General features: G+C 33.9%; 1 pseudogene; it reads right to left on the reverse strand.

The window, feature by feature from the left end:
- Nucleotides 1–7,123: 7,123 nt before the first annotated feature.
- On the reverse strand, nucleotides 7,124–8,673 carry LOC140512304 (M-phase inducer phosphatase 3 pseudogene; annotated as a pseudogene).
- Nucleotides 8,674–12,379: the final 3,706 nt, after the last annotated feature.

Genomic DNA, 12,379 nt, shown 5'->3' on the forward strand with positions numbered 1-12,379 from the left:
GAGGGATTTAGTTTCCCATCATTCATAATGTAATACTGAGAATTTCAGCAAGATAAGGATTAAAGATAAACAAACCTATAAAACTATAGAAGGAAATGTAATAAAATATTTTCCGAATTAAGCAAGTGAAAATAAGTATGACTGTTGAGATAGCTGTGCTCATTAAAATTATTAAATTTGGTACATAAAAGGAATAAAATTAAGAGAATAACATAATTGGAAAATATAAGCAAATATGACATAAATAAAAACAAAATGTAAAAGAAAGAATGTTGTCACATTACCGTTGTTTCTCTCATCTACAAGGAAAATAAGTGGTCAAAAGATATTGAAATAAAACTTCCAAAACCATACACAATTTAAAAATACAATAATTTAAATTCATTGTAGTATATTAATGTATAATAAAGTAATATGTAAAAACAAAATAATGCAACAGAATTGAGACCAAGAAGTCTAAGCATTAAAACAATCTGAAATGACTTTTAAAAATAATAAATGTAAGGCAGAAAAAAAGAGCTAGAATGGATAGGTACTCTTTCTATGAATACATAAGAGGAAACATGATGAACGTGAATTGAAAAAGAACTCTGATGAGGACAAAATTGTTATAATGTTTTGTGCATTTAAATTAGTTAATTTAAATATTAATATTAGTAAACACTCATGGTCGGTTTATTGATGTTCAATATTAAGTTTTTAACAATGCAGTTGTTTTCATTTAAAATATCTTTTTTGATTCAATTTAGCCTACTCCATGTGATTGAGAGGGGAAGCTGGGGGGCCTCATGAATAGAGCACTTGCCTTGGAATCAGAAACACTTAACTTAATTAGTTCAAATCTAGCCTCAGACACTAGCTAGCTGTGTAATCCTGGGCCAATCACTTAACCCTGTTTGCCTCAGTTCATCATTTGTAAATTGAGAGAAGAGGATTACTTATGGCTTCATTCCTGAATGTTCAGATTGGCTGAGTTCAGCATTTTAAAATGCTCATGAGCCATTATGTTTCCCCATGTATTGAAAATAGTAAGGCTTAGCAAGTTAAAGTGTTTAAATTAGATTAATACAAATTTATTTTTCTTCCTCATAAAACATGCATTCAGTTCAATTAATGTAAAGCTTAATTCCATTTCCATGAAGAGCAATGATAGGTACATTTACATTTATAAAAAATTGTTCAAGAATTAATCCATATGTTGTGGGAAAGTTTATTTCCATAACTCAAAACCCATTTTGAAATTTGTAGAACTTCCAAACAGTCATTTCATGTGCATAAACTATTTTCACTGAAGTCACTAGATACTAAAATGCTTTTAGAATCTGAAAATCCTGGTAACAGAATTTTAGTGGAGTTCACAGTTCGCTTTCAACAGCACTAAAAATATAAATTACTAAAAAATGATCTATTAAGTGTAATGTATGAACTTCATGGTGGCAAGAGATGCTTCTACAAGTTTCTTTGAAATGTTATATGCCACAACATAATAAGAACCATTGCTCTTCAAAGGCAAAAATTCACCAGATTTTATATTTAGTACTGAGAAATGGTTTATATCTTTTTCTTCTGATTTGTATCTGTCTGCTTTATTCTTTGACTAAATATACATAACATCAGTAAAGAAAATTACTTGAAATCATAAGTTCTGAGGTGTTATCTCTTTGTCTGGTAATAACTTTTCCACCTGAAAATCTAAGACCTACAAAAGTATTTATGTACATGCATACATACATAAGATATGTGTGTATATGCATTTATACAATTTATTGCTTAAAATGCTATGCTACAATTTTCCAATTTGAATCAAATTGAAGACAGGTAAAGTAGGAATCCATCTACATTGCAACAGGAGTGAGTTTACAACAGAGGCTTGGTTCTCTGTTTGTTTGTTTATTTTTTAATGAATTCAGGTCTTACATAACAGAAAATAACATTTTACATGTTAAAAAACCCTAAGAACAAATACATGAAGAAAACTTCAGTGTGTCCCTGTTTTTGCAAGGGTAAAATATTATCTGTTCCCTTCAGCTATCTCTTCATAAAATCTCCAGCTTGCTTTGAGGCTTAGCTTCTGTCATCTCCTACAAGGTACATTTTTTGGAATTCTCAGATCCTAATGCCCTCACCAAGCCAAATTAATTTATATTTACTCTGTTGTTGAGTGTTTTTTAATTATTTATTTTCAATTAACAATAATTTATTTTCTTATTATGTATTTATTTACCTCATTACATATTTTTTATATCAAATAATTGTTATAAAGTCAAAAAGGATGAATTCAGTAATTTTTTTAGTGTGTGTCCTACAATATGAGTATTAATACAAACAAAAAGACAGTCTCTGACCTCAAGGAGCTTTCATTCTAATAGAAAATAATACATAAAAATGACTTGCAGGTCAGAGTTGAGGAGAAACTCTTATGGGGTGGAGAGTCTAGAGGAAGAATGATGGTTAGCCTGGACCTTCCCTCATATTAATGGTTGGAGAAGAGCTCACCAAAGGGAGAAAGGAGTCAAATGAGCATCCAGGAAAGCAATTAAGGTAAGGTAATGAAACTGGGAAAAAAAAAATTTAGTGTAAGCTCCTCACAGGAAGGAGGCTATCTCCCCCTCCCCCCTTTTTAATTTTATCCCGTTTGCGTAGCACAGTACCTGGTACTTTGTACTTACATAATGTTTATTGAATGAATGGATGAGCTAATAAATTCAGGAAGGAAGAGATATCTGTTTCTTCATTCTCTCTATGTGCTCAAAGTCAACTTGAGGCTAAGATCTTGCATTTGGTCTGAAAGATCAAATAATATATAATATTGAAATTGAATTACCTACAATTTTGGATATTCATATCATTAAAATGCTACAATACACAGCTTATTTCCTCCGGGTCATTTTTTTTTCCTCTGCATAAAAATGTAGTTTGTATATGACAATTATTAATGAATTTGTCGGAGAAATGTCATGCTCAACCATTTGCAATGTAACAGAAGGAAATGAGGTAAAATAATTATTAAAATTAAAGCACTTTCCAAACTTTATTCAATAATACGTAGAAGAATCGAAACCAGGAAATAGAAACTAATGAAATTTGGAGCTGCTGTAGAAGAAGGGGGAAAAACAAAGCAAGCTATACATAGAATGATAGCGATGGAAGTATAATCAGCTAGGGAAAGAAACTATAAGAATGACATTTAAGAGGTGAATATTGATCAGTTTTTATACTGGATAATCACTTAGCCCACCTCAGTATGATAAACTATCACTGTATTTTAAGGAAAGAAAAGACCTACTACTTAGGCACAGATTTCTCTTTCCAAAAATGTACTAGACTGTTTCAGTAAGACAGTTAAGGGAATATGCTTTATGAAGCAATCTGTTCATTGCATCTGGAGGAGCAACAATACTAATTACAACGAGAAGATCCACCAAGCTTCTTTATGGCCAAAGCTTCCTTGTGTTCCCTGGGCATATCCAGCTCTGACAGATGCTTTTTATTCTCCACTGAGAGAAGGTAAGGCAATGAGGAAATGAGAATTGAAAATCAAATGAGAGAGAGAGAGAGAAACAGAGGGAGACACACACACACACACACACACACACACACACACAAATGTGATATTTAAGTAAAATTAAAAAGTGGTTTAAATTCATCTTTATCAAACCTTTTCCATACCAGATATCAAATTCTGGGGGCCTATGTCATCCTCTTTTTACCTGAAATATAACATTCAATACCCTCATGAGGCTGCACATGATAGAGCACCATACTGAACTTTTCTGGAATCATTTGCCACATGTGTCTACTTATAGTCTTATTTTCTTAGAGAAATGTCTTGTTATTAGAAAATCTGAAAGACTAATTTACAAAGACATTAATGAGTCCAATTAGGTTAAATATTACCTTAGGTAGCTAGGTGGCATAGTGGATAAACACTTAGCCTGGAGTTGGAGGAACTGAGTTCAAATTCAGGCTCATATGCTTACTATGTGACTCGGGTAAGTTATTTAACCTCTATTTGTCTGTGGAGTTTATAATCTAATAGGAGAAAACAATAATACATTAAAATGATGTAAAGATCAGGGTTGACGGGGTACCCTTATGGGGAGGGTGAGAGTCTGGAGGAAGAAGGATGGGCCTTTCCTCATCTGTAAAATGAGAATAATAAAGTCTACCTCTTAAGGTTATTGAGATTATCAAATGAGATAATAATTTTAAAGGACTTTGCACAGTGTTTGGGAAATAGTAAGTGCTTTATGTTAGCAATTACTACTATTACTTATCCAGTAACATATTTGCATTTTAAAGATGACCTATAAGAAAAGCTTAAGGAAATGACATTTTTGGCCTTTTGAGGCCTCTCTTACCAATCTAGGTCAGTTGCCTCAGGCTTTTTCTATGCATGTTGTAGGATTAGCCAAGTGTGAGAAGATATAAATTATTAGGGCTATCAGCTACCACAGGAGTCAAATTTGCACTTCTTTCTTGGCTGTCTTCAGTCTCAATCCTTTTTTTGAATCCATTGTTGTCTGAGTCTTGACCTCTATCTGTGAATCACTAAACAATAACTCATCCCAATTCCTTCCTTGTTTCCAAGATTGAAAACTATTGACCAAGTCTATTGACCAAAGACTTATTGCTGCCTTTTTATTCCTGTTAGATTACATTTAAGCATTAAGATAAATATTCACCTGTTGATTGATTTTCTTTCACTAAAGGTCCTAAAGCGTATTCATTGTAAGGTAGTGGAGAAGGAACAATAAGTTTACACTTACAGTCAACTCTTTATAATCTGAAGTAATTAATGGAAATATTACTGATAGTCCAAAATGGTAAGTGACTGAAAAGAACCATTGTTTTTCTTGGTTTGGAAGGCATTATATTAATTATTTTTCTTTGCTTGTTTTTAGACATATTTTTAATTGTACTCCAGGGGATTTAATGTTAGCTGAGGGGACAAGTTCTATATAAGCAATAGCTAAAGGAGAGAAAAGTACTGACAACATACTGAGAAATTGGGTCAGAGTCAATCTGAGATAATTCATAGAATCACAGGATCTCACAGTTGGAAGTCACCTTAAAGGTCATTGAATCCAATATGTTCATTAATAAGCAAAGATCTCTTCTCAAATTCATTCTTCATTTGTTACAAAACCTGTAGTGAGAGTAGACCAACACTTCCCAAAGTAATTAGAGTTATGATCATAAGTGTTTAATGACTGGTAGTTGGGATGTTGGGGGGGGATATGCACTGTGAAACACTTTTCCATTTAAACTGTATAATTAACATTTTCTCTGACACCTTCTTAATTATAGACAATAACAAAAATATAAATCCAACCCTAATCTGTAGCATCTGACAATTTCTAGAGGTGTAAATGCTCATGTTGTAAATTCACAGTTGTCTCTAGTGCTTATCTAACCTGGCTCTGGCACATCCCCGGGGATTAACTGGAACTTTTCCTTACTACTCTCTCCAAGTTCCCTCTTTTGAAATTGCACCCATTGTTCCTACCTTCTGAAGCAAATCAGGACAAGTCCACTTCTATTTGATAGTTCTTAAGACAGTAAAATATAGTTGTCATGCTTCCACCCTTCTTCCTTATGCTCTGACTTCACCCCTATGGAAATGTTTCTAGATTTAGTCAGAGTACCAGAATTTGAATCCCATCTCTGTTAAAGTATAGCATTAGATAGGTCACTGTATCCCATTCTGAACCTTATTTCTTCATCTGCTAGATGAACAGTTTGGATTGTATAGCCTCAAAGCTGACTTTCAGCGTTAATTTTATCATTATTTTGCAACCTGTTTCTTCTTTGCCAACATGATTAATATGGAAATGTGTTTTACATGATTGCATATATATAACATATCAAATTGCTTAGGGAGGGGGATGGTAAAGAGGTAGAATATTTGAAGCATACTTTAAATAAAAAAATGTGAAATATTGTCTTTATTTGTAATTGAAAAAATAAAAGGGTATATAAATTTGAATTATAATAGCAATTGTAAAACAGTGTGCAAAAGGAAAAAAACACAAAAATGAGGTGAAAATAGTATGATTCTATCTGCATTCAGACTCTTATCAGTTCTTTCTGTGGATATGAATAGCATTTTCTATGAGTCTTTTAGATCACTATATTGCTGAGAAGAGCCAAGTCAATCATAGTTGAACATTATACAATGTGGCTATTACTGTGTACAACGTTCTCCTGTTTCTACTCATTTCACTTTACATCAGTTCATGTAAGTCTTTGCAGGTGTTTTTCTTATTAATCTGCTTGCTCATCATTTCTTATAGCGCAGTAGTATTCCATTATAATCATGTACCACAGCTTCTTTAGCCATTCTCCAATTGATGGCATCTCCTCAATTTCCAATTCTTTGCCACTACAAAAAAGCTGCTATAAATATTTTTGTACAAAGAGGTCCATTCCTCCTACCTCTAATTTTTTTTTAACTCTGTGGGATACAGACATCATAGTGTTTTTGCTGGATTAAAGGCTATGTACTAACCCTTTGAGCTTAGTTTCAAATTACTCTCCAGAATGGTACTCAATTTGTCTTGAAGCTCATTCAGCTGGGTCATAACAAGAATTGGAAAGACAGTTGTTTGGGAAGTTAGAATGAATATCTATCTCTGGGTATAGAGTAAGATTTTTGTGTCCAGGTAGGGGTATATCTGATTGTGAATTACTACTAACCCAAGTCACAATGTTTTCTGAGATGAGGTATCAGGTAGAGAAGAGAATGGAGTATGCTGTAAGGGTAATAGTTGTTATGAAATAGATCTCACAGAGCTATTCAAAGGCTCATGTAGCAGGTAATAAATGAAGATGGTCATACCATGGTGGTTTAAAGTTCGTGCTGGGATATCACACACAATAGGATTGTTCTTAGTTCATGTGGAGCTAACATAAATAATCTGAGCCCATTTCTCATCCTGAAGTGTTTGTTACCTCATAAGAAAATGAGAATAGAGGAGAATGGAAGAAAATTCAAAGACAGGAAAGAATTTACTACCTCAAGCCTGGCAATAAATTTAAGCAGAGAAGGAAAGTAGGCTGAAGAAGGTGAAGACATACAGTTGTTGAAAGAAAGAAAAAGTTTTCTTGATAAATGTCAACTTTATAGCTCAAGCAGGGATGGATAGCCATCAGTACACAGCCCATAGAGAAGGTTCCTACTCTCACTGGGAGACAGGTGGAAATGGCTTTTGCAATTAAATGTTTTCACCTTTTGAATATCCTTTCGTATTTTTGGCAAACCATTGGTTCGATTTTCCACAGAAGTCACTGTTTCATATTTGGGAGTCCATAGTATGAGCCAGTGACTGCCAGGATGGCAGCTCCTTCCAAAGCTTGAATTTTCATTCTTCCTGAGACAAGCAAACTCTTCCCAAAGCTGTCACTCTTCAGTCTGTGCTTTGTACCAGTTATGACACCTCAAAAGCTCAGCTGCATGGTCTTGGTGATGCATTGGGCAATAATTCCATAGTTTATACAGTTCTACATATTCCAGGAAGAAGTCTCAGTAGCCTTCCTTGATGATGAAACACTTAGAGTAGTCTAGTGCAAGGTACTTGTTCAGAGCTCTATCTTTTCTTAGATAGTAGCACATTCTGGGGTCCTCTTTAGGAGTATAATTCACAGTGAAACATGATAATTATTCTTTTATGCATGCTGGAAGGAAGAAAAGACTTCATCAAGAAGAAATTAGGTAGCTTCTCCTGACTGTGCAAGTTCAGAGCTCCATGGATAGTATCTCCTTGATCTCATATGGATAGCAGCAATTAATAATATAACATTTCTCCATCAAGTCTTGCAACTGCTCCCATAGCAGAGAAGCCACCATGAACAGGTTGATGCGCTTTAGATCTTGATGTCTTCTTGTCACTGTTGTTGGCATGTCGACCTTGGTGAAATTATCTATTAGCTGCCTCTGCACAGAATTAGCCCCCAAGATCTGAATGAAATTAACACCACAAAGTGAAACTGTCTTCTTTAGGCCTGATTCCTTGGTTTCTTGCTCATCCAGGAAAACTTCATTAACTCAAGTGAAGTCTCCCTTCCATAGTCTTCCTGCTCATCTTCATGTAGTGAAATTCTGGTAATGGGGTTGCCCAGAGCATTCATTTCAACTTTCAAAGAGTTTCTGTTGTCTAGTAGAGAAAAGAGGAGACAAGAGGGTGTTCCTGATTTTTCTTGAAGCCTTAAGAATCTGTGTTGGCCATATTGTGTGTCTCAGAAAGCTGTTCTGAATTTCTTTGTCTGAAGCAGAGCTACCAGTTTCATATATCTTTTGGTAAAAGGAACTTAGAGCCCTGGGAGTGCTTACACAGCAAAGATATATTTCTTAATATGCTGATGATAACCCATTCCAACCAACTTTATTTCCTGAGGTCCTAAGGAATCTAAGTTACCAGTTTCTCTGAGGCTTGGCAATGTAATAAGGTAGATGACAGATATCTACACAATGATAATATTTGACAAGTCAAGGCAATGTTTTGGGGTTGCTTATGTCAAAGCAATGAGGTTTCCAGAATCAACAAGGGACTTGCTAGGTGAGGTCTTGGGAAGTTTTCAGTAAAAGGAAAAGGAAGCATCTTTCTCTAGAACCAAGTTGAACATCTCCCTGTAGTTAAAATTGAAGCAGGATTTGAAGGGAATCCTAGACATGGCTTCAGAAGAATCTTATCCTCAGGAAAATCACAAGTCTCTACTTCCCCTTGGGTGGCGGTGGGGGATTGTACTGAATACAAAAAAGGAAAATTCCAGTTGGAGGTAGCAGACAAGAGTGTATTTTGGATCCATGCCCCTTCTCCCTGGAGCATATACCTAAGGGTTCTCAAAGGGGACACTGTCAGCCCAGCAACCTGCAACATCTTAGATGATTTTTAATGACATGAGGTACCTCAATGTTTCCCTCTTCAAATTATAGAAGATTCTCCTTTTCTTCTCATATTGTCTAATGGAGGCTTATGGAAACAGGTTTTTTCTTAATTATTTGACTAATCAACCAGTTATTATTGTATGACTATCTTATACAGTTTAGTTGTTGTATGGCTTGGAATTGAATGGTACAGCTGATGAAAAAGCTTAGATGATGAGATTTTCCTTTGATTTACAATAAAGTAGTCACATAATGAATGTATTAATGTTTTCAGTCTATTTCATGCAGATACAAAATTTATATAGGATAACAGTCAATGCCATCTGCAGTGATATATTCACACAGGCAAACCATTAGTATTTCTAAATTGTTCAATATATCTTGCCTTCTTTTGGTACCAGAGCCTAAAGGGTACAACCTGATCTGCTGACCTCTTGAGTATGGTCAGTCAGTAATCCAGTGCTGCTGATCTATTTCTTCAAACCTTAAGAACAATAGTAAAAAAAATGCTGTAGTGTTAATCTAATCAGTGATGGCAGCAGAATGCAGTTTACTGATATTTCAGGATTTTGGGGATAACTTCAGTGCTACTATGATGGTCATTAGACACTCAAAACACTCAAAATCCATCCCTATCCATTACCTTTCCTAACTTTCCCCTATTTTGCTATGTCCCTCCTATTCCTTCCCACCAACATGGATGCCCAATTTTGATGGGTTTTCATTATAAGTGTTATTTTAGTGTTACTTAATACTTTGAAAATATATAAAGCAAATTACTTAGATATTATATTCATGTATCAAAATATCAAAATACTATAATTTAATTAGTGGGGTTATTACATATTGTAACTTGAATAAGGATTACCTATAATTAAGTAGATTGTATTGAATGCCTGTATGGAAGATAGCCATCATAGTAAAATCATTCTGGTGATGAACTTTCCCAAATTCAGCTGAAATGGCCCTCAGATATTATATAATCCATCACTGAGACCATTCTTGGAATATTTCTTAATCTAGAAACTAGCAGAATTTGTGCTTCTGCAGTAAAAATCTCTAAGTTCTCAGGGTCATCTCCATTCCAGGATAAGTTATTGAAGGAGGAAAATACATTTACTTCAACCAAAATGGTCATCAAACACTTGGCTTATTTGAAGGTCAGTACTCATTATTTTCAACATGTACTTGAACTCGAGTCCATTACTTATATGACTCTCTTCTTTGTAGAAATAGTACTCGAACTAATGAAACAAAAAATACAGTCAGTCAGACTATGAGATACATCCTATAAAGTTCTTCCCTTTGCTCTCTCGACACATAAAACTACCAGCCAAAAGTCTTCTACCTTGAGTCAGCATAATGAGATAATCAACTCTTTTATACATCTTGAAACATTGTTTGTGTGTGTGTGTGTGTGTGTGTGTGTGTGTGTGTGTGTGTGTGTGTGTGTGTGTACTACTGTGGTCTTTCTTGTTCTGTTGTATTGAAGAGCTCTTTATTTTATAAATTAAAAAAAAAAAACACTTTTTTCCTTAAGTTTCATTTTTGGAACTATGTCACTTATCATGATATCTTAAAAAAGACAAAGTAAAAATTATTTTTTTCACTCCATGGATTATTATAGCATTTTAGGTAAATCTAAATGATAGATATTAGGTAAGATATCATCTCTTCCTTTTTTATGCTTATCAATGCCATAATGACACTATTAACATATATAGGTCCTATATAGAATTCCCCAAGAAAAGATATCAGCTCCAAAGGGTCCCATTTTAAGCAGTTGTATCTTGGGGAAAAGTTCTATGCTCTTCCTTCAAAAATCTAAAAACTCTAGGTATCTAAATTTCTGACTTCAAACCTTGTCTAAAGCAGATGTAACTTTTTGTACCCCAGAGACTGGAAAATCACACAATTTCCTTTTTATTTTTTTATGACATCATACTTTTGTATTTAGCATCCAATCTTTCTTTTTCTCTTCTTCCTATAAAGTAATCCTCACTGTGCATGTTCTGTTGCTAGAATTAATTCATAAGAAAAAAAAAGATAGAGAAATGCCATATATGCTACAAAAGAGCTTTAAAAAATCTATATAGGTAATTGTTGATAATGATGATGATGTGGTTACTATGAAGGTGTTTTGCACAGTTGCACATGAATAACCTATATTGAATTACTTAGCTTCTTAATGAGTGTGGGTGGGGAAGTAGGAAAGGAAAGGATTTAGAACTCAAAATTTTAAAAATGAACGTTAAAAATTTGTTTTCACATGCAAATGGGATATAAGATATACAGGCAATTGGGTATAGAAATCTGTCTTATCCTAAAGGAAAATAAAAGGGGAAAGGAATAAGAGAAAGGAGCATGGTGACTGAAGGGAGAGCATATTAGAGGAAGGGATAGTCAGAATGCATGCCATTGTGGGGTGGGGAAAGGGGAAATCTGGGGAGAAAATATGGAATTAAAAATCGTGGAAAAGAATGCTGAAAACTAAAAAAGTAATTAATAAAAAGAAAAAAGTTACATGATCATTTAAATGATCCTTTAAGTTTTACAGTATATTTTGTATACATTCTCTCATGTTATCTACACAACCCTGTAAGGCAGTCACTTTGATTATGCCATACTGTATACATTTTAGTGCTCAGGCTTAATATGTATAACTTGCACAAAGGCCCTGGCTGCGACTGGACTCAGTTCTTTAGGGCACAACAGTTCATGTTCCCCTCTAAAATCCACTATATCTCAAAGCTTAAATGGCACTATACTCCCTAAAACAAATACTCATTTTCGAAAGTACTCAACTTTTTGCTTTGGACAGAACCCATCTTTTCCATTTATATGACAAGAAACTTCAACAATACTGAAGCTTTCTAGGCACCATGAACTTTTTGCATTAAACATGCTTTCTTTCCTTTGTAAGTATCAACTGTTATGAAATCACCCAGTCCCTTTACCAATAGGGGAAAGAAATAAAATAGAATGTAAACAAAAAGCAGAATTATAATTGCAGGTTTTTCCATCATTCAGGTTTACAAAACTAATTCCTTTCCTTACAATGCTATTCACAAAATTCCCAAAATTCAACTGAAAATGATTATGCTTATAATCTGACCAAAACAAATGACAGTAGACTGAAGAAATATGTTCACATGATCTGCCTCATTTTAGTATCCTTTCTCATTTTTGTTTTCATGGAAGAATATTTTATTTTAGGAGTTTCAGAATTAATTATAAAGGCAATTGTATTCTGCTTGTAGTAGCAATATGATAATCAATTCTTTAAAATCAATATGCATGAGCAAAGAAATTATAGTTACAAGTAGTCTTATAGTGTTTATCTTTCTAGTGTTTTCACTAACTGCCCACACTATTCAAATAAACTAAGTTCTCTGATACTATACTATTTATTAGATTGATGAATGTTCTAGAAGATTAGAATTTCCCATTATTGAAAATTACTTTTAAGGTTTTAAAATTTACCTTTGATGA

Source organism: Notamacropus eugenii, chromosome 6 (genome assembly GCF_028372415.1).
Source record: "Notamacropus eugenii isolate mMacEug1 chromosome 6, mMacEug1.pri_v2, whole genome shotgun sequence".
In the NCBI taxonomy this organism is placed as follows: domain Eukaryota; kingdom Metazoa; phylum Chordata; class Mammalia; order Diprotodontia; family Macropodidae; genus Notamacropus; species Notamacropus eugenii.